Genomic DNA, 22857 nt, shown 5'->3' with positions numbered 1-22857 from the left:
CTTCCCGGCCCATAATAAAACCTCCATTAAAATCTTTATTGCATTTCCCAGTCTGTGGAGCAGGCTTGCCTTGGACTATGGACAGTTGAAGGAGGTGCCATCATGGGTCCCCAGCCTGTTCCCTCAGGCTGTCTTCTCTGACACGCTGAGGGCAGTCGACTGCCTGACAGTGAGCGAGGCTTTCATTTGCCTGTGTAGTTAGATGCTCTGGCCAGACCCTAGCTCATGACTGAGTCACCAGAGCAGGGTGCAGTTACTAGGTTCTGGGAAACCTAGAAACTATGTGCCAATCCATTTCCTGGGGGTGCGAACTTATGTCTACAAGGAAAACCATAGCAACTATCTGGATCATTTCAGGTCCTCTCCAAATTGCTTTTGCTGATAAAATACAAATGGAAAGTAAGGGGACTTTATTTTTGCCTGTATGAATGGGTGAAATATGTCTGCTTTATATGCTGTTTAGTGCTTATGAATGTAGGGTAAGTGAAGGAAAGACTATAATCTAGACAACTGACATGTCATAGAGATGAGGATGTATGCACAACATCATGGACAAATCTATGTGCTCTTACCTTCCAAAGGTCAAGACAGCCACTGTCAGATGGTTGGGAGAGAAGTTGGGGTCAGAAGACAGTGTAGCCTTTTATATGGCTCAAGTATCTTGAGAAAGACAGGTATACTCTGGTTTTTGCTTTATTTGAAAAAAAAATAAAAGGTGTATAAGCATAGAGTGATAATAAAAGCATTTTATAAACTGTGGTCAGTTTGGCCAAAGTGCTATTAGACTGGAAGTAAGATCGTAGATCATATCTTCTCTAAATGCTCCAGGCTTGCCCTGATCCTGCCCTCCCCTGGGAAACTGCTCTGAGTGGTCTTCCTTATTCACTGCCTAGGGTACAAGTCATTCCCAGACCCTTCCTCTACCATGACCTTGAGAATTATCTGTCTTTAAAGGTACACTGTTGGCTTTACTTAATTGTACCTCAGTAACTAATTCTCTCAGGAACTCATTCATACTCTCTACTCTGGTGAAGCTTTCTTCTTACCCACTCCATTAGGCTGTTCCTGTGCCCCTTCCCTCAGAGCACTCTGTCCCCTTGGGTTCCCCCTGGAAAACCACACTCTTGTTTCAGAACCCTCTTGACCATAACAAAGATCATTCCTGCCCTTGCTGAATTCTTCTCCTTTAAGTGTAGCTCTTGGGCCACACTATTGTCTTCTGTTAATGAATGTTGATTTGTGAATCGTTCACATAAGCAATCACTACATAAAATTCCACATAGATGCTCCTGGGAATGAATGGGGCAGACTGTAGGAAAGTTCTGAACCAAGTCCAATGCTCTCCCTTTCTCTGGAGTGGAACATCTGGAATCCACTCTCCCAAGGTCATGTTGATAATTTTCCCCTATTGTTTTTGCCCCTCTGCAACTCTGGGATTTGAGTTAATTGTTTAATCTAAGTCTCTGTTTCTCCTGGCGGGTAATGGAGGCTAATTTCTCTCCAGAGGTTAAGTAATATTAACCATATACCATACACAGTAAATGCTCAATAAATGCTAGCTATTACTACTATTACCTAATAAGTTTTTTTTTTTTTTCACTTTACAAACTACCAAATGTCCTTAAAGATACTGCCTTAGCTGTTTCTCTCTTAGGCCATTCCTCAATTTTCCTTCTTCCCTCCTTGACAAACTTTTGGAAGATACCATAGTGTCTTCGTTTCATTGTCCCCCAATCCTCACCTTTATAGATTGGCTTCTATTTTCATCATTCACAGAGGCTGAAAATTTTAGCACATTTGGTAACACTGAAGCTCAAGTTCACCAGAGGCCTTTCTTCAGACTTCTTTCTTCTTATAAAATCTAGTGTGGTTAAAGGCCCTCCCTCCTCCCCTCCTTGACTTACATGACCCTTAATATCCCCCAGTTCTCACTCTTGGATTCTTCTTTGACTCCTTCTCCTTTGACAACATTTCTTCAGTCGGCTCTTGGCTCTTGTCTGTCCTCTCCCCTTCTTAGTCCCTCTCTCTCCCTGGGCATCTCACACCAGAGCTTGCAGTAGGTACTGCTCACTGCACAGACAGGCTCATGTTGTGTAGCTCTCTACAGGGTCAAGTGCATGTTGAACAGGTGAGTGTGTGTGTGTGTGTGTGTGTGAGAGAGAGAGAGAGAGAGAGAGAGAATGAATTTAGACTCCTAAGTGGTGGTGGTCTGACCACCCTTCCCCTCAGTGAACAGGTCATGTTCTTCTGGTGTTTTTCTTCAACAGGCCCCAAACACAACTCTGCTGCTGCTTTTGTTGCTGAGATGGCGCCTCAATCTCTGTAGGCATCACAGGCCTGCCTGCTTGAGGCACTGTGACTGGATCTTATTGTTGAGTGTAACCTCTTGAAGGGACTTTCTTGAAAGGCCTCTGCTTGACATTGACCTTGAACTAACTAACTGTGCACTGACCTCCAGTCCAGATCCCTGACTCACTTTTGGAGAGTCTTTTTTCCCGGGCTCAAGACCTTTATATTCTGCCATGGCAGGCTCAACTTGTTTAGAAATAATTTTATTTATATTTCACTCTCCTAATACTGTGCCTTCTGTGTTTTTTTATTGTCACGTTCTGGAAAACCTTGAAACCATCTTTTTAAAAAATATTGATTCACACATAATGGTTATGCATGTTTGTAGGGTACAATGACTTTTTGGTACGTATATATATTGTGTAATAATAAAATCAGATTAGCACATCAGTCACCTTAAACATTTATCATTTCTTGGAGGTAAAACATTCAAAATCTTTTCTCCTAGCTATTTTGATACGTACAATACATTATTGTCGGCTGGTGCAACAGAACACCAGAGCTTATTCCTTCTATATAATATTGTACTCATAGAAAAACCTCTCCCCGCCTCTCCCTGCCTTCTCAGGCTTTCCCCAGCCTCCTCAGCCTCTGCTGCACCCTACTCCTCCCAGCCACTTCTTAGCCTCCCCAGCCTCCTTAGCCTCTCTAGCCTCTGTTGAACACTGAGCCATATTATACTTCTAGGAGATCATTTTTTTTTAGATTCCACATGTAAGTGAGATCATGTGGTGTTTGCCTTTTATTTTTTGATCTTTGCAATATCAACACTTCTTCCCTTAGAATTCTGGTGATTTCTCTTCTGAATTGATAGTAGTTTTTCAAGAGTTCTCCTCCCTTGGTAACTCTACCTCCTAGTCTACTCCCCATCCTGGCTAGAAAACTCTATCTAAATATCAGGACCAATCCTACCACCCCTATGCTTAAACAAGTTTCTTGACTCTGCATTGAATAAAGAATGAAGTCCCAAACCATCAACTTATTCCTTGAATAGAATGCTACTATCCTGTTTTCAGAGTTTTGCTCTACACTGAGCTCAGAATACATTTTCTCTTCTGAAAGTTGAAGTCCTAATCATTAGTCCCCTTTCAGATGGTGTCTCCTTTGTAAAGCCTTCTCTGATCCCTGAAGAATTGCTGACTTCTGCTTGGGCTCTGAGTGCTTTTTGTTTGTATATTTGTAGCAACAGCAGAGCCTGGCTGCTAGTCAACATAGAAGAGTCTGTTGTCCCTCCAAGGTGGAGGGCAGGGTCCCAGATTTTGTGCCTTCCTTAACTCTCCCCAGGTCCTGTCCAATGGTCTGCATCCAGAGGGTTTTCCATTAATGCTGGCTATTGCGATGGGTTTGTTTTGGGTGCTGTTGGACTGAAAGATTTTTAAATGGCAAGTGGGATTCTTTTGAAGAGGACTTCTACATCCTTGTCCTATTCCAAGGCAGCTTGGGCTTTGGGAGAGATGCAGACTCCAGCTGACTGAGGTGTGACACATTCCCCTCTGGGGTCAGTTGCTCAAGACTAACTGGATCCTCAGTTCATCCCCTCTGAACCCAGGCCACTCAGGACTTGGATAAATGTTGGCTCACATCTAGCAGAGAGAAGTTGTGTAAGATGCCCAGCGCCACACAGCAAACCACCAGGTGGAATGGATGAGCCCTGTGCTTCTCAGCAGGCGTACAATAGATGCCAAAAATTTAAAAGATGACTTTGCAAGCCACATGTATTCTTTCCTCTAAGTGGCCATTTTCTCTGCTCTGACTGACCCCCGCTGTACTTTTGGGAACACAGAGGAGGTAAAAAGAACAAAAGCCTCATTTCTTCAGAAGTCTGCTTGGCTCAAATGATCATTCTCTCACTTCCCTCCCGTCAGCCCTTGGTGGCTCTCGTTCCTTCCTTCTCGGTCTCCACTTCTGGTGCTTTGTCCTCTGCCCATCCTGGAGCCAATGGTGTCCCCAGGGTTTGCTCTTCTTGCTCCTTTATGCATGTCCCTGGCTCCAGTTTGCATGTCCACGCTGAGGACTCCCCGAGTCTGACTCTGGTTCCGATGCTCTAATTCCTGCCTTTCCAGATCCACCCGCTCCCTCCATTCCATCATCTAGTGTTTCTTGCCTCCTATGGCCACTAAGGTGAGTTGGACCAAGGATTTCTTGTCTCCATTTTACAAATGCAAACACTTAATCTTACTGTCAAAGGGCAGACTCCGAGTCCCATACCAGGGCAGCCACACTGGCAGGGCTCCTTCTCCATGTGCAGGGCTGTCGTCCCTTAGCCATGACCAAGGGTGTTGACCTCCTCAGGGTCAGGAGCTCCACTTCTGATCAAAACACCATGTGCTGAGTGGCTGGCTGGCCCTTCAGATAAGATGGAGAGCTCTGCACCTGTACTCCCTTCTCTTCTGGCTTCATAAAATTGTTTCTCCTCAACCTTTTTTTTTAACCATATGAAATCTATTTATGCATGGGAAACTCAGCTTAAGGCCACATCTGTTTTTTTTTTCTTTCTGATCCAGCACACACCCCCTCCCCACCCCCACATACACACACACACACACACACATCTATCTATCTAGAGAGGGCAGACCTTGAACCTGTGTCCCTTGTCCCCAGCTCTACTGGTTCACACCCTTGTGCTAGACCTAAGTGGGGACTCTCTGTCTTCTCAGTGCCTCTTCCCCATTGTTCAGAGCCCTCAGGAGGGGGCAGGACACAAACCCTGTCCCAGCACCACCTCATCCTGTGGAATGTGTTCCACCCTCAGCCCTGGTGAAGCAGCCTCTTCCTGCTGGAAACTTAGCTGAACACCTCCCTTATTCCTTTGGCTTCTCCTTGACCATCCCCCAGGGTCCCCTGATGGCAGCGTTCTCATAGGCTGTGCTGATTGATGGGCACATGGGCGAGGACCTCAGAAGGTCACAGGAGAGTTAGGTGATGTGTAGATAGCTCAGGTCCAGCTTCTTCAGCTCACAGGTGAGGGGACTCTGACTCGATCCTGAAGGGGCCACATATCCAGTTATTTGGCAGAGAGGGAACTCAACTCAGTTATCATGACCCTGACATAGTGGTGTTATCCTCAGGGGTGTGACCAGACAAGGAAGCAGTGATAGGAATTAAGTGCAAGAGGAACATACACAGGATTAAGCTCTTGGCTCTTGAGCCCTTTGGTAATACTAGTCTTGGCCAACTGTGCGGGAGCCCCATCAGAGGTTCACTTGAGACACAGCCTTGGGTGAAGGCACAGCTTCATGTTTTCCTGCAACTGGTCATTCTCTTGTCCTCCCAGGTGTATGAGTCCCATCCTTTTTTTCTCAGTACCTGAGCTATGGCTGTCTTCCTCCTGGACAGCAGCTCCCATCCCATCCTCTTCTCCTCGTGGACAAGTGGTTTGGAAACCTTTTGGCTTACCCAGACCTCTGAAAGCAGAGCTTCTATCTTCCTCCTCCTCCTTCTCCGGCCTCCCCTGTCTCCTGAATTCCCCTCCCCATCTTCTCTATCGACTCTCCTTGTTTCCTCCAGCTCTTTCCTCTGTCTTCTGCCTTCTTTTTCCTCTCCCTCTTCACCTTGGAATATACAGAAGGGGTTTTAACCCTACCCTGAACCTACACACACAAAGACCTAGGACCCTTTCTAGAAGATGAAGGGAAAAAGTTAAGATTATCATTATATTTTTTGGTGAACTCACCAGCAAAAAGATGCAAGGCCAGATGTGAACTGGCATCTCTACATCCCTCTTGATCATTTGAAGTTTTCCATGAATACAGAATAGGACAGGAGTCATAGATTTGGACCTTCAGTCACTGTAGAAAGAGGCTAAATGCAGTAGGAGAGGGCACAGGAAGGGGGCCACTCAGGTCTTTTTCTGCTGGTTTTATTAATTTACATCACTAACCATAGTAGTCTGCTTGACTGCTGTAGCAAAACAAACCAACCAACACACAAAACCCCTGCAGGTTAGGTGAATTATACAATAGAAATTCATTTTCTCATGGTTCTGGACGAGGAGTCTGTGATCAAGGTGTTGGTGGGGCTGGTTTCTTCTGAGGTTGTTCTCTTTGGACCACAGATGGCTGCCTGTTGTCCTCATGTGGTCTTTCCTCTATGGATGTGCATCCCTTGTGTCTCTCTGTGTGTCCAAATTTCTTGTAAGGACAGCAGTCAGATTGGACAAAAACCCATCCTGAAGACCTCAGTTTATCCTGGTCACCTGTTTGAAAATCTTATCTCCAAATACGTTCACATTCTGAGGTATTGGGGATTAGGACTGCAACACAGTGAGTTTTGGTAGGGCAGGGGACACAATTCAGCCCATAATACTAACTAACCTAACTTCCCAAGTCAGAGAATTACCCAAGGGCCTAGAAAGCATTGGCTTGAAGGGTCCTTGGCAGTTCTTTCAAGAAGTTAAGGTGTCTGCCACAGAGGCACCACACAAAATCACCAAACTCCAGGTATGCAAAATTTTGAATTTATCAAATGAACTTCATTGTTCCCACAGATGGACAGGATACTGAGTCAATGTTAAAAGCCAGAACTTATTATGGAGTTGGTCTGCTGTTTTAACTGTTGGGATTACTCACAAAGCCACATGTCTAGAAGCCATTGGAGAAGGTGGTCAGATAACTCCCAACTCGAGCAATTTAGGATCCTTCCTGGGCTGACTCTACAACTCAAAGAGCCTCAGCCCTTCCTATAGCGGGTCTGCCCTCCCTGAGCCTCCTGGCATCATGGCGAAGTAGTAAGAAAGTGAGGTGAAGCCCGCTCCTCTCCCAGGGACTCAGGGTCAGTAAGAGTGACCAGGAAGGGCCTCTGGTGGGAAGCCTGTGAGCAGAACAGGGCCACTCCTGTTGTTCCCCGGTCTCCTGAGCAGCCCAGGTAAGCTGCCCTTTCATCTTAATGGGCAGTCGATGTGTGCATGACTCCTTTCTCGCAGAGTTAGGGCTTTTCTTTAAAGAAATAATTAGCATGTACTTTTAAACCTCTCCAGTGACTCATCCTTCTTTGAAATATTAACCTGGGGTTGTCTCCTTCAGAGAATAAGATAATGATGATGGCAATTTATTTCATAGCCAGAGCCAGACCAATTAGCACATGCCCTATTCCCAGAACTTAAAAAAAGACCTCTAAGGTCTCTTTCCACTCTAACATGTTCTGAGATTCCATTACCAGGACTTTCCCTTCAAATGCTTTACTTTCTTTTTTTATTAATTATTATTATTTTAATTATACGTACCAAGGGGTACTGTGAGATAATTTGAGGTCTGTATAATACCATACATAATGATCAAATCAGCATAGTTAGCATAAAGTCTCTCTTTAGACTTTTTTTTTAATGTACATGCAATAGTTGTACCTTTTTATGAGTACAATGTGTTAGGGTTTCCCTAGCGGAGGGTTCCAGTGGGAGGGATCAGAGGTGGACGCCTCATAGGCGGAAGCTCAAAGGACTTGTGTGTTCTGAACTCTTGTCTATCTGGCAGACAGGAACAGTGGTCGGGCTTGTGAATGGAGGAGCCATCTTCAAAGAGGGCGGAGAGGTTTCCTTATCACGGAATGTGTGTTTCATCTGTCTTCACGACATTTCAAGGATCTAGGAAGGATGTGTGGCTTATTGAGGACACACAGTCCCTTGTACTTGTGCAACATAAATTCCCATCGATTTTCCTTAGAGTTCATTTCAGGGCCCACACTTTCCCCTGCTCTCTTTGTTTTTTGGTGATCTGTTTCCCTTGGCAGCTGCTCTGAGGTATACAAGATTCAGATGGGAGGAATGGAGGAATCTGGGAGATCAGCTGTACCCAATCCTCTCATTTGACAGACGAGAAAATGGAGGTCCAGAGGGTGAGTTTGGGAGGAATTAAGGGCTTGGGAGATGACCCAGGTAGGTTGGGAGGAGTTAAGAATACACCCAGTGTCTCCTGATTTCTCTGCCTTTTCCAATGTCACAGCTTCAGCTGTCAAGATGTCGATGTGACCACAGGTTTGGATGAAATATATTTGTAAATCATCAAAAAAAAAAAAAAAGATGTTGATGTGTTTATAGGAATGCAGGACAGATTTGATAAAGCTTGTGATCTTGACAATATACTTTAAAGCTGAGTTCAATTCTACAGTAACTTGGGTCCAAATCCCCCATTTCTGTCTTCTTTAGAAGTGAAGGTGAATAACTTTTCAGTTCAAATACCACTGGGGTACCTTGTTCCTGGGACATACTTACCACTGTGGCTCCTTTTCTTGACATCCTTTTTCTCTTCAAATGCAGGGTAACACAGGACCCCAGGAGTCTACAGAAAGGTGAGTCTTAAGTCTTTGGTCAAATGCTCTCATGTCTAAAAGGAGATGCTGAGCTATTGGTGAGTGGAAGATCAGACAATGTTGTTTAGTTGTTCATGACAAAGGACAGGTGATATGGGAGTGAAGCTTTACTTCCTGAGGCTTGCCACCAGAGGTGACCTCCTCAAGCCACCTCAGCATTGACCTTCTAACAATTTTATCTATCTAGGTTCTGGTCTGTGATATGCTAAGCTTGAAAGATTTGCTTAAACTTACTCGTGCAAAAATGAGCTTCAATTTTGTGGATGCAGAATGGGAATTAAAATAACACCCACCACTTAGTGTTGTTCAAAGGAATAAATGAGGTATTGCATGTGTAGCATCAGGCACAAAGTAAACAATCCATAAGAATAATCTTTATTGCTATTATTTATTGACAAGAAGTTAGAGTAAACTCTCCTTCATTCTTTTAAAGATTAACCCATGACCCATGTGGGGGGCTTGATGGTGTGTGAGCTGGAATGGAGTACGGAGGCCGAGAGTCTGTGCTCTATACCTTTCTCTAATGTCTACTAACCAGGGTTCTAGAGCTTTCCCCTGGGTCGTTTTGTCTGCACTTTCTGTGTGAAGGACAGCCAGATTTGACTTCTCTCAGACAAGGACACCAGGCCAATCTTTCTTCATGGCTGAGCCAGAAGAAATCCAGCAGGAGGGATTTACTACTTCAGCTTGTAAATGAGTAGCTCTCTTCCTTCACCCCTCACCCTGGGCTAAGTTATTCTGAGGCTATAAAAAGATCCCTGTCCACTTCAAAGGGCTTTTTATCAGCTTATCCATGCAGATCCTATTCAACTCTTCTCATTTTCAAAGGCAGAACAAAACTTCTTGGCTGAACCCCCAGCTAGGCTCTTACCTTCCTTAAAATATCTTTAACTTCAATTAAACTGATCCCTCTTGGCTCCTCTTAACAAATAGGTTGTCTTCACAAAGAGTTCCCTGACATTATCTCCCCATCCACCCCCAACCTCATTATTGACATGTCATTTTGATCTACAGGGAAATTTGTACAGAGTTAAGCAATGTGGCTTGGGCCAGGCCCTGGTACTGCGGCACCTTTTTAAAGTACTCTTGTTTCAGAACTTAGTAAGCTCTAAACCACTCTGTGCCTGTAGAGAGGGGCAGTAAATTAAGCATTGACTTGGAAATTAACATCTTAGGTTTTCTATGTGTTTTTTTGCCACAGACCCTCTAAGCAAATTTGTTAAGTCTAGGTTTCATTTTCCTATAAATAAAGTGAGGGAGGTAAGTATAATCATTCACAATGATCTTTGCAACAATTACTTATAATAGCCTGTCTAAGTCTGTCTCCCCAGTAGAGTGTGTTCCTTGAAAGCAGGAAATTTGTCTCATCTCTGTATCCAGTGTCTTGGGAAACATTTATTGAATAAAGGTGCCTGAGCTTTTCTCTGGTATACCTTTCCCTCTTACCCCCTCATAGCCAGATAGGGTTTTTGTACTTCCTTGGCTTTGCTCAGCTTTACTCTCTCCCAGACACTTAGTTGCCTATCTCTACCAGGGTGACAAGTTCAAGGTGAGCTGACACAATTCTACCGTAGAAGGCAGAGCAACTGAATTCTGCACTTCGACTCTTCCCACTTCTTCCAGGTTGGAGGCAGTGTCACCTTTCTGGTTGGAGGTCTGGCTTCCTCAGTGACTTTTGAAGGGCAAGATGATGGAACCCAGAAGAGGGGGACTGAGAACTCCTCCAGGGTGAACTTTAGCCAGTGGAAACGAGGAAATGGGAGGGTGTCTGCAGATAAATCCTGTTTTCTTTTTCCATGGGTCTATTTTTTTTTTTCCTATACATCACATGTGGAGATGTTCAGTATGATGGAGTGACTCTTTGAGCGTCTTTGCAGTATATTAAAGTATTGCCAGCTGGGTAAGGTGTTCCTTTTGCTTCTCATTCTTCCTTGTCTCATGTCCTATTCCCCTTACCCTTCCTTACCCTTACCCTTAATTAGTAAGTATGGACTTGTGAATTCCTACTTCACAGTGTAGGAATGGGAGCATGGACCAGGAAAGAAGAAGCAGTGGTGGTGGCTCTTCAGCTAGGGAGGGTTCTGCAGAGTGGTGGCAGCGTCTGAATGGAACCTATTCTCATCTGGTCCTTGGGTTGATGATTCAGTAACAGAGGTCCATGTAGGCAAATCAGGACAAAAGGTATTTTGCCTGAAGAGAATCCATCTGTTTTTGATCAGGAAAACAGAGACTCCACCCCAGATGCAAGTGAGAGTCCAGGAATTTGCTCTATCCAGGGTCTTTGGGAGCAATGCAAACTGAACTGGTATCTTTGCTTTCTTATTTGGACTCAACGGCCACCCTGCTTTTAATCAGGGCTGCACAAGCTCCTTAGAAGAGCCCTTCAGAGCTAACAAGTGAGTCTTTGTGCACAGCACCAGCTGAGCTCCTTCCTCTTTTTCCCAGGGATGAGGGTTTATCCACATGGCTGTTGTCTGTTTTTAGGATTAGAAGAGCCGAGAGAACAAGGAGCTCATAGAAACTCCTTGGAAGGTGCCTTGGGATGCATGTAGTTAACCCATCTTACTTTATGCAGATGAAGAAACCAAAGACCCCAAGGTCATGTGACCAGCCCACAGGCAGCTGATTAAGATGGATCTGGATTCTAAAAATAGCTTAATTTCTTAATTGAGAGAGGGAATTTGGGGAAAAAAATTGTTTCCAGAGGCTGGCTTGGGAAAGAATCAGAAAATATCTCTCAATCCTTTCCACCCCCCATCCTAGGATGGAAATTAAAGACACAGTCCTGTGTGGCTGCCCCACATACCACCTTCCCCTTCACATGGAGTTGTAGAATACTCTGTCTCAAACTCCATGACTCTGCCTCTTCCTCCCCTCCCTGAGCTGTGATAGAGAGGAAGAATAATCTGAAGGGAATGTTAAAATGTTATGGTGAGGTAAACATGGGGCCTAGCCAACTGACCAGGGCCATCTTTGCTAACCAAGAATGAGGGAGTCACGTGACATTTCTGAACCTTTGTTTCCTTATATCTAAAGTGGGCATAAGAACATCTGATTCCCATGGTGGTAGAAGGGAAAAGAGGGAGGCTGGGGATAGAGGTCAGTTGGTCGAGTGCTTGTCTCGCATGCACAGGGTCCTGGGTTCCAGCACCACAAAAATAAATAAATAAATAAATAAATAAATAAATAAATGGAAATAAAATGTCCAAAAGTATGTATTTGAATCCTAGAGGAAACCAAATTAGGATAATTTAAGGAAGTATACTCAAATTAGGATAATTCAAAGAGGGCTACCTAGAGGACTCTTTACAAAGGTGTGGCAGAGTTTAGAGATGGCTCACAGATCAACAGGATCCTGGCATTAGTAATAGGGAGGGGAGACCGACCTGCGTAGATCCTAATTAGAAGAGTAAGAAGAGGGAGTAGTTGGCAGAACATGGAAGAAAACAATCAGTGGTCTGTGCAGAGGGCTTTGGATAGGAGCTTTGACCTTCAAATGGAGGAAGATCCAACCCAAGGTGACCTTGCACAGAGAGAACCAAGAGAACAAGCACTCTGACCTCACTCTCCTCCCTTCTGTGATCTCCTGCCAGGGATCCATTGGCCAAACCCCAGTGGGAGTTGGAGGGCATAGGAGCCTGCTGATGTCATTTTACAGGTCAGCCTCCCAGAGCAGAAGGCCCAGGGGAGAAAGGTAGAGAGTGGATCTGGAAGGGCCAAAGGGAGATATCTGCACAGAACATGTTTGTTAAATGATGGGCTCATTAACATAGTGGATTCTATACTGGGCCATCCAGAACCACCAACTGAAGTGTGATTCCCCCCCCCCCCAGATGCAGCCAGTGTATAAAATGACTTTCACAGGACACTCTTTATCCTGGAGAATGGCCTGATGCTCAGGTGTTCAAGCTGTGACCAGGTGACCTTCTCACAGGAAACTTGTTTATGCTGGAGGACACCATTTTGGCTTTCGTCTGATCTGTGTCCAGTTTATTCCTACCAACATAGCCACTGTCTAGGAGAGCACTGACCAGGGAGTTTGGGTATTTCAGTCAGGTAAGACACAGAGGAGGTGGCACAACAAGACACATGAAATAACAGAAGCAGTTTTATTGCAGATTCCAGAGAGAAGAGGGCGGTGCATCTTGCAGGGCCAAGGGGAAGGTGGGAGCTGTCTGGGACACATGAACTCAACCAGCATGGGGGAGCTAGAGAGAGGAAGAGAGAGAAAGATCACCTGTGGGCCAATACCTTTATTGGGGGTGTCCAGGGCATTATTCAAACAGGCTTCTCATGAAGAATTTTAACAGTGGATTTATAGCAAGTGGACATGTGTTCCATGGATTGGCAGTTTGATTGAGAGGTGGTTCCTGTGTCATATTTGCACAGTCCACACAGGTGTAGGGATCCATGGGGTGAATCAGTTTGTATATAGCTGTCCCATAGGGAGGTGGTCTCTAGAGGGCACTTGTATAGCACAGCTAGCTGCCTTGATTACTTTAGGAATTGGGAGAAGGTGGAGAACAGAACACTGGGTCTAAGGCTGATTGATCCCTGCTTCTGGTATGAGGAAGTTCAAACTATATTCAAAATAAACACTGAGGCATCATGAAATCATAAGAATTCACTATGGTAGTTCAGTGATTAGGGTGTTTGCCTCACACGTATCAGAAGCACTGAGTTTGATCCTCAGCACCACATAAAAATAAATAAATAAAATAAAGGCATTGTGTCCACCTACAACTAAAAATATTAAAAAAAAAAAAGAATTCACTATAACCCATCTCAATGATTGGTCTATATAGGGTGTATAGGGATCTGGCCTTTCCAAATTCTAGACAGATAAGCAATGTCCCAGCCACAGGATGGGCAGAGGGGTTTATTGCAACTATTCTGTGGTCCAATTTCCCCTTCTGTCCGGATTTCCTTTCTTCCCTCCCTAATAGGTATTGATCTTGGGAGTGTTTCCCTCAATTCAGGTCTTCAGCTCTGAGTCACCTTCCTGGGGAACCTGGCCTGTGACACCTAGTGTCGTACCATTACAACTGACATATAGATTTTGAGCAACTCCTGCAAGCTCAGCTTTACATTTTGGGTACAGTTGTGCAGTTTGTATAGGTGGTATGGGCACATCCAGGTAAGTAATTAAATGAGGGTTGAAACTTGCTCTTCCTGGAGAAGGACTGCCTTTTTCTGATTTACATAGTTTCCGTGTGGGCTCCTGCCATCCTTGTCTCAGGTCCTTTTTTTTTCAATGAAGCATCCCCATGGATGAGACAGAAAGGGCGAAAAATCTTGGATGAAGCTGCAACATGCTCTGGAAATTTAGGAACAGGTTGTTTCTTCTTATAGACTCTTGGAGAAGGTCTTGAGGATGAGACAAACTTCCCCAATCAGACTCAAAGACTTGTGTTTCTTCTTTCAACTAGGCTGGTCTAATTCACAGGAGTGTGACCAGCTAGAAGGTCATGTACAGCAGGGTGGGATTTCCATTTAATTCCAAATATAATTCTCTTGCTTACGAGACTTTGGTTTTCCTCTTGAAATTGAAAAACCTACTCTGCTATTTTCTGTGGTCACTATGGTTCTTAAGAACACTGTTCATTCATTTCTTACTCTTTCATTTTTTTTGAGGAAAAGAATACGAGGGAGAGAAGTGTCCTTCTCCACGCCCCGTAGCTCTCTAGTTGTAGACTGTAGGTCAGTTGCCTGAACCACCTGTCCAGTGCTTGTATGTGAGACTCTTCCAGGTTTCAGCTGCACTGAAGTACCTGGATCTTATCTGGATGGTGAAGAAGCTCCAGGAAGGGAAGGTGGGGAGGCTGTGGCGGATCCCCCAGCCGGCCCAGCTCTGCCTCCTGATAGGAGAATCACTAGCAGTGGTTTCCTTCTTTCTCTCCTTGGCTCCTAGCAAACTGCTGTGCCCCCAGGGCAGGCTCTGCAGAGGACCCAGGGGGCAGACAGAGCTGTGTCTTTGATGTAGCTCCAGAGAGAGGCCACTCTCCTTGACCAGAGGCTGGGGTTCTGTTTCACAAAGACATTTTCCATCTTTCCTTTTCTTAAAACATTGCTGCGGGAGATAAAGTATTGCACGTTTACAGTTTTGGCTTGCCAAGAACATCCCACCAGCTCATCTCATAAATCACGCCAGGCCTCCCTCCAGCAGCAAGTCAAGGCCAGGCCTGCCAGGCCTGGGCCAGGCAGGAGTCACTGATGGGCCAGCCCATGGCCATTGGGAGACCTCTGCATCCTTGGGAGTGTGTCTCCCTGTGCTTCCTGGTCTCTGAGCTTTGAGTCACAATATTCCCACAGACAGTCAGCTATTACCTCCAGAGATAATTTATACTCATTCTCTCCCTCCCTCTCCCCACCCCACCTACCATTCCACTCTGCTTTGTCATTCTAAATTTACATTAGATACAAGCTCTTTCTAGTCACTGGCCTGGCTCATGCCTCACTCAAATCACAGTACTTAACATCTGTAGTTGAAAGCTTGTCTTCTTGGTGAACCATGAGCCTTGGACAGATATTTCATTTCCTCCATAGCTACCTGGCTATCCCAGTCTGCCTTGCAGAAAGATGGGTGACTGGAACCCAGGGCAGGTGTGAGGACAGGAAGGGAGTTCCATCTTCTCTCTTTTGCTAGCCCTGGGCTCCCTATAAAGTTGTCTCTGGTTTTCTCTAGATGCAAGTTCAACCAACACAATCTATTTCTTTGATTCCAAAATATATTCTTTGGTTGCTCCTTTGTTTCTGTCTTCCAGGTGCTCTTCTTTATGCTGTCTGTCGAATATTTCTCTCATTAGTCTGAAGCCCCATCTCCCTCCCTGTGTGCCCCCTCCTTCTGCCCTTCTCTGCACATCCTTCCAATCTCCCCAGCTCACAGGACAGCAGGGAGTTACTCTAAAGTTCAAGCCAAATACTCTCAGGTCACAGGAGAAGGATCTGAGGCTAGCTGGTGAGGTGTTCTGGCTACTGTTGTCCAGGTCCTAGACGCCAAAGCTACAAATAAAATCTGCAGCTTCTCCCTAACCAGGGCTCTTTCTGTGATAACTCATCGCTTCAATTTTCCCTTTGTTTTCAGGAATTTCTGCTTCATCCTGCTTTTTGCTTAAACTTCTTTCTTGGCTCTTTTCAGCTGCTGCTGCTATTCCAATCCTGGTGACCCTGATGGGAGAGGGAATGGAGAAATCCAAGGACACAAGCCTTGATGGCTAAGTTGGTCAGGTTGGGCGCTTAGCTCCAAAGCCAGGTTACATTTCTGATGTGAGATACCGCAGATGTGGGTCCCAGGCTGTATCAGACATCTGGGAAGGTAATTGGTGATGAAACAGCCTTATCTGCCTGATACTTGAATGGAATGAGTGTGAGACATGTTCTCAGGATCAAGGAGAAAACAGACATTCTGTTCTTTTCTGAGCAAACCAAGGAGCAGTTACCTGGAAAATTTTCTCTTAGAAAAGGTAGAGAGATAGGGCGGGCAGCAAATCAGAGACTTCCAAGTAACCAAAGGATTCATTTTTTTCTCTGGGAATGAAGCATGCCTGGTACCTCCCCCTTTCTTCTCAAGAAACAATGTGTGAATTCTGGGAACTGCCATGCAGCATGCTCTCCTTTTAGGGACTCTAGAGATGAGAGAGGGAAGACCCAGAGAGAGAGAGACAAAGAGAAGACTGTTATTGCCTAAGGACACAGGAGGTCAGCTGAGAGGATTCATGTTTAATGACCCAGTGGGCAGGACTGGGATAACTCCCAGCAGGTCAAATGCTCCCATGAGATAAGAACTGGTTGGTTGGTTTGGGGATGCCCTATGTCTTTTTCATGTCACTCTTTGGGCCTTACCCATAAAGGCCATTTCACTCCAGGTGCTGAATATCACATTCTCTAGGGTTGAGGGACCAACAAGCCTTTGGAGATCAATATCTCCTGGGAATATTGCCAACTTTTGAGGGTCCTGCATTTTAGAGCAATCTCAGCGAGCAGGCCCATTCTTTGAAAAGTAAAGTTATTTCAGTAGTATATAAGGGTATGTTTTAGTCAACTTTTGCCTTGCTGTGACCATATGACATGACAAGAACAATTAAAGGAGAAAAAGTTTATTTTGGCTCATGATTTTAGAGGTTCAGTCCATGGTTGGCCAACTTTATAACTCTAGGCCTTAAGTGGGGCAGATCATCATGGAAGATGGAAATGGTGGAAGAAAGCAGCTCAGGACGTGGCAACCAGGAAGGAGGGGCAGGGAATGAGCTCAACTCACTAAGGGAAAAATATAAACCCCAAATGCACATCTCCAGTGACCAACTTTCTCCAGCCATACCCTACCTATTTATAATTACAGCCCAGTTAATCCATATTGGTAGGATTAACCTATTGATTAGGTTACACCTCTCATAATTTAATCACTTCACCTCTGAAAATTCTTACATTGTCTCCCACATGAGCTTTTGGGAGACATCTCATATCTAAACCATAATAGGACACAACGCAGTCAGCCTTGGAGTCTGCACAAGATAGCAAGAAAATGATGACTTTTGAGTCACACTGACCTTCATCATCAGAATCCCAGATTTCTTTCCTATAATCACATATTGTCTCTGTGGTTTGGGGCAAGTTATGACCAGGCATGGTCTCCTCCTCCTGATAGGAGGCTATCAGGAGCCACAATAGGGCTGTGAGTGCCTCCTGTTCTGCTTTTACCCTAAGTAGTCAGATAATTTCAGTTACTACTTTCTTAATGCTCCTCCTTTTTTTTTTTCCAATTCCACTTTAGCTCTTCTTCTGCCCAAAACATCTAAAAAAATAACTGAGTGTACCTGGAACCCCACAAACTCAAACCCTTTAGCAACTTTGGTTATTGCCTATGACTTTTAGAAGAGTGAGAAGTAAAGGAATCAAAACCAGATCATAACCTTTAAGGACCACCTTAGGTATATAGGATTTGGTAAGGATTTAAGATCCTCTCTTCTCCTCTGTAGCTCTGTGACTCCCTCATTTCTAGATAATTTGTGACTCAGAGTTCCCCAGAGAATCACTTAATCCCCCCCCCCCCGAAAAAAAAAGTTTGATGGAGTTTGAACTACTGTCCTGAACAAAATTGCAAAGTAGAACCATACTTTTAAGAAAAGATTTATAAATAGTTAGACCCAGGTAAATATCCAAAAAATCCCAAGCAACATTTCAGAGTATTTCTTCTTGGTGAAATTGGGTGACTCGTCTATTTTGTGTTAATTTGATGAATCTTTATGGATCTAGTGAGCAAACAATGCAATAAAGTTGGCAAAATACAATCATTCCAATGACTCTCTTCTCTCCCCCAATCCTCTCTGAGGCCCTGTTATCTGACTTCTGCCTTCCCCCACCTGCTGCTCTCTCTGCTCTTGATCCTATCCACTGCCTCTTCCTTTAAAAAAAAAATTGTTCTAATTAGTTAGACATGACAATAGAATGCATTTTGACACATTATACATAAATGGAGTAGAACTTCTCATTCTTCTAGTTGTACACGATATAGAATCACATGGGTCGTGTAGTCATTTATGCACACAGTGTAATAATGTCCAATTCTTTCTACTGTCTTTACTATCTCCATTCCCCTTCCCTTCCCTTCACTCCCCTCTGCCTAATCCAAAGTACCTCTGTTTTCCTTATTGTGAAATAGCATTCATATGTCAGAGAAGACATTCAGCCTTTGGTATTTTGGGATTGGCTTATTTTGCTTAGCATGATATTTTCCTATTCCATTCATTTACCAGCAAAATAATTTCTTTCTTCTTTATGGAGAAGTAATATTCCATTGTGTATATATATTACATTTTCTTTATCCATTCATCTGTTGAAGGGCATCTGGATTGGTTTCATAGTTTGGCTATTGTGAATTGAGCTGCTAAAAATATTGATGTGGTTTCATCATTATAGTATGCTGATTTTAAGTCCATTGGGTATAAACCGAGGAGTGGGATAGCTGGGCCAAATGGTGGTTCCATTCCAAGTTTTCTGAGGAATCTCCATACTGCTTTCCATAATAGTTGTCCCAATTTACAGTCCCACCAGCAATGTATGAGTGTATCTTTTCCCCATATCCTCACCATCAGTTATTGTTGCTTGTATTCTTGATAATTGCCATTCTGACTGGAGTGAGATGAAATCTCAGAGTAGTTTTAATTTGCATTTCTCTAGTTGCTAGAGATATTGAACATTTTTTCATCTATTTGTTGATCGGTTGTATTTCTTCTTCTGTGAAGTGTCTGTTCAGTTCCTTAGCCCATTCCAGGAAATATAAAGAACTCAAAAAAGTCAACATCAAAAAAGCAAATAACCCAATCAATAAATGGGCTAAGAAACTGAACAGGCCCTCTTCCTTTTAATTCTTTGATTAGTGCTCCTCTCTTCTCCCCCAGAGCATAGAATTCCCTCCTCTGACTTCCTGTGATAACTTTTATTCATTCTTAAGAATTCACCTTTGCTATCTCCAGAAAGTTCTCCCCAATCTTTCAGACCCTTCAGGGTCATCTGTTTCACACTCTCATTGCCAAGTGTACGCCACAATGATGTTCAGCTTGCTCATGTGCTCAGTTATTGAATGTCCATCTTCCTTTCTTGAGATTTACCTCCATGGCAGTACTCCTTGTCTTAGCTATCCTGAACACCCCAGCATTCACCTAAGTGCTTTGCTGTCTCAGGTAATTAATGGCACTTATTATATGAATCAATGAATATGAAAGGTTGAATTTTACTGCAAAAAGCCAAATTAGGGCATTAGACCATACCAGGTACGAGGTAGTGTCTGACCAGCTGGACCCATAATGATGCAGAGAGTTTGGGGATGTCACTGATTGCAAACCAGGAAGGCTCCTGGCTACAGATCAGAAGCGGGTGTGGCCCTTTCATTCCTCTCACATTCTAATTCTTCAGAGTTTAGATCTGCAGATGACCCTGCCCACATTCTTAGGATGTTTCCATGGGCCAGACTACCAATAGGAGCAAGCGAGGCCACTATCACACTCTTCACCCAGATTTGGTGGTGAATTGGCCAGAATTTGTTCCTCTCTTATCATGGCAAGGTCGCAGTACATGCCCCTGGGACTGTTTTCCAGTACATTCTTAGGGTCATACTTTGGATGGTGTTAATCCTTTTTTACTAATTTATAACGGGCAGCTAGTAGTTGTTGCCATCTTAGCAACATCATACTTCTGGAATAATCCAAAATGCACAGGGATCACTCTCTTCAGTGTTTTGGTATCAGAAGATTAGCTTTGAGCACTGCTACCTCCAGTGGGCAGGACTGGGACCTATAAGGTCCAGGGTCATATGAATGGAAGGGCAGATGGGACCCCTGTCTGCAAAAAGAACAACCTAAAATAGGAGCAACATCTGAGAAATTCTAGAAGATCACTTTGCCATCACTGTATGTTTCCAGTGTTCCTAGTGCTATTCAGTGAATGATGAACAATAAATATTTTTGTTGCTAATTACTCTCTTAACTTCATGAAAACTAACATGGTGACTACTCTGTGCATTCTTTTCTTTTTAAAATTGAAGTGTAATTGACATAATGAATTACACAAGTTTAAAGTTACAAATGGACGTATCACCTTTGGCAAATATCTGAACCCACAATGGCTGAATCATATGCTTAATTTCTTAAGAAACTGCTCAATTGCTTTCCAAGGTGATTGTATCATTTTGCATTTCCAGTGTATGAAAATTCCAGTTGTTCCCTGTCTTCACCTTCACTTCAAATGCTCAGTCTAATGTTAACCACTCTGGGCTGGCTCTGTTGCTTGCTGGTCAACATACCTGTGATTTAATCCACTCCCGTATGTGTGTAGTAGAACCTCTCTGTGGTCTTAATTTGCACCCCCAATGACTATTGATGCTAAGCCTCTTTTCATGTACCTGTTTGCCATCTGTTTATCATCTTTGGTGAAATGTGTTTCATATCTTTTGCCTATTTAAAATTTTTTTTTTGATTTTTTGAAGTCTGAGAGTTCTTTCTATAGACTGTATACAATTCCTTTACCAGTTACATGAATTGAACATCACCACCCCCACCTGCTGCATACCGCAGCTTGTCTCTGTATTCTCTCTGCAGTATCTTTCAAAGAGGAGGAGGAGTTTTGAATTTCAATGTAGTCTAATTTGTAAATTTTCTTCTTTATGGGTCATGCTTTTAATGATATATCTAAGAAATCTTTGTTTAACCCAAGTTAACAAAGACTTTTTTGTATAATTTCTTCTAAAAGCTTTGTCATTTTACATTTATGTCTGTAGTCCACTTTAAACTAATTTTTGTATATTGTGTAAGGTTTAAACCAAAGTGTTTTCTCCTCTCCCCACCTTCCCTGTGGTACTAGGGATTAAACTCAGAGATACTCTATTGCTAAACTATATCTTGAGAATGTTTTATTTTGTTTTTTAAAATTTTTAGGTTTTTTGGCATTGGAGATTGAGCCCAGGGGCACTTTACCACTGAGCTACACCCCCAGATCTTTTATTTATTTATTTAGAGACAGGGTTTCATTAAGTTGCTCAGGCTGGCCTCAAACATGTGATCCTCCTGCTTTAACCACTTGTGTATCTGGGATTATATGTGTGTGCCACCTTGCCCAGCTAAAATTTCCTTCCTTTCTTCTTCTCTTCCCATATGGATATCCAATGAGTTCAGCACTATTTATTGAAAGATATTTTTCTGATCAAATTGGTTTTGAACCTTGTTAGAAATCAGTGGTGTGTGTGTGTGTGTGTGTGTGTGTGTGTGTATCTACTTTTAGACTGTCTTCTGTTTTATTGATCTGTGACTATTTTTATGTCAATACCATACCATATTGATTAGCTTAACTTTATAATCCTTATAGTCAGGTAGTGTTAGATTGCCAACTTAGTTTTTCTTTTTATTTTCTAAAATAGCCAAAACATTTATTTTTGTATTTTTCATATGAATGTTAGAATAATCTTACCAATTTTCATCAAAAAATTCTTCCAAAACTTTGGTTAGGAACATAATGAATCTGACTGTACAATTTGAATATACAGGAATGGTAATTTTGTATATTGACATTGTCTCCTGAATCTTTGCTGAACTAATTAGTGTACTACCTTTTTTGGAGGGGAGATTTTAGGGGAAATTTCTATACAAATGATCATATTTTCTGTCAATAAAGACAGATTTTTATTTCTTCTTTTACAATACAGATGCAATCTATATGCTTTTAACTTCTTTTTCTTACTTTATTGCAGTGGCTATCACTTCTAATGACATTTTGAGACCTAAGGGGCAAAGATTTAGTTATTACCATTAAGTAATAGGGTCTTAGTCTGGTTTTGATATTTGGGTAGTACTAGGCCCATTAAATAAATTGCAAAATATTCCCTCCTCTGTAATTTTCTGCAAGACTTTGAGTAGGATTGATACTGTTTCATACTTAAATTGGTAGATTTCACAAGTGAAGCCATTTATGTCTAGAGTTGTATAGTTGTGTGTGTGTGTGTGTGTGTGTGTGTGTGTGTGACAGGGAGAGAGAGAGAGAGAGAGAGAGAGAGAGAGAGAGAGAAAATTTTAACCACAAATATGTTTCCTTTGTATATAGAGCTATTATGTGGGTCAGCTATTTCTTCTTTGTTCTTCAATGAGTTTTGATAGTTTTTGTCTTTCAAAGAATTTGTCTTTATTTGCTTAATTTGTCAAAGTCATAGGACTATAATTGTTATAATTGTTATATGTTTTTCTTTCAATATCCTTAGAATCTAAATTAATGTCACTTTCCTTACCTTTATTCCTGATAAAGGTAATTGTTTACATCTTTAGATAGAAGTACATATATTTTATTAACTTTCTCTAAAGACCAACTTTGATTTCATTATTTTTCCTCTGTTTTTTTTCTCTGTTTTTTTAAAATTATCAATTACTGTTCTGTTTTTATTTTTTTTCTTCTGATTATTTTGAGCTTAATTTGCTCTTTTTATTTCTTAAGGTAAAATCTGGAGTTCTGTCAATAAAAATTTTACTTGTAGTTCTGTCAATAAAAATTTTAGGGGCAAAACTTATAAGATTGTACAAGTTCTAGTTTAATTGACCCATTTATTATTATGAAATGAGATTCTTTGTCCCTGGTCACATTCTTTGCTCTGAAATGTATTATGCCTTAATATATCAATATCTGATTAATATCAAATTTATATTTCATATTAAAAGAATTATTCCAGCT

General features: G+C 42.7%; 1 long non-coding RNA gene across 1 annotated transcript in view; it reads left to right on the top strand.

Annotated features, from left to right (window-relative positions):
* The first annotated feature begins 7898 nt into the window (after positions 1-7898).
* The window catches only part of LOC125618223, a 62517-nt gene continuing 47558 nt past the window's right edge, over positions 7899-22857 (top strand). The window contains exons 1-2 of the long non-coding RNA XR_007349478.1: positions 7899-8178; positions 8600-8631. This is a non-coding gene — a long non-coding RNA (uncharacterized LOC125618223). The remainder of the gene's footprint in view (positions 8179-8599; positions 8632-22857) is intronic.

Source organism: Marmota marmota, unplaced genomic scaffold, assembly GCF_001458135.2.
Source record: "Marmota marmota marmota unplaced genomic scaffold, marMar, whole genome shotgun sequence".
NCBI lineage: Eukaryota > Metazoa > Chordata > Mammalia > Rodentia > Sciuridae > Marmota > Marmota marmota.
This window is presented reverse-complemented; position numbering and strand designations above follow the sequence as displayed.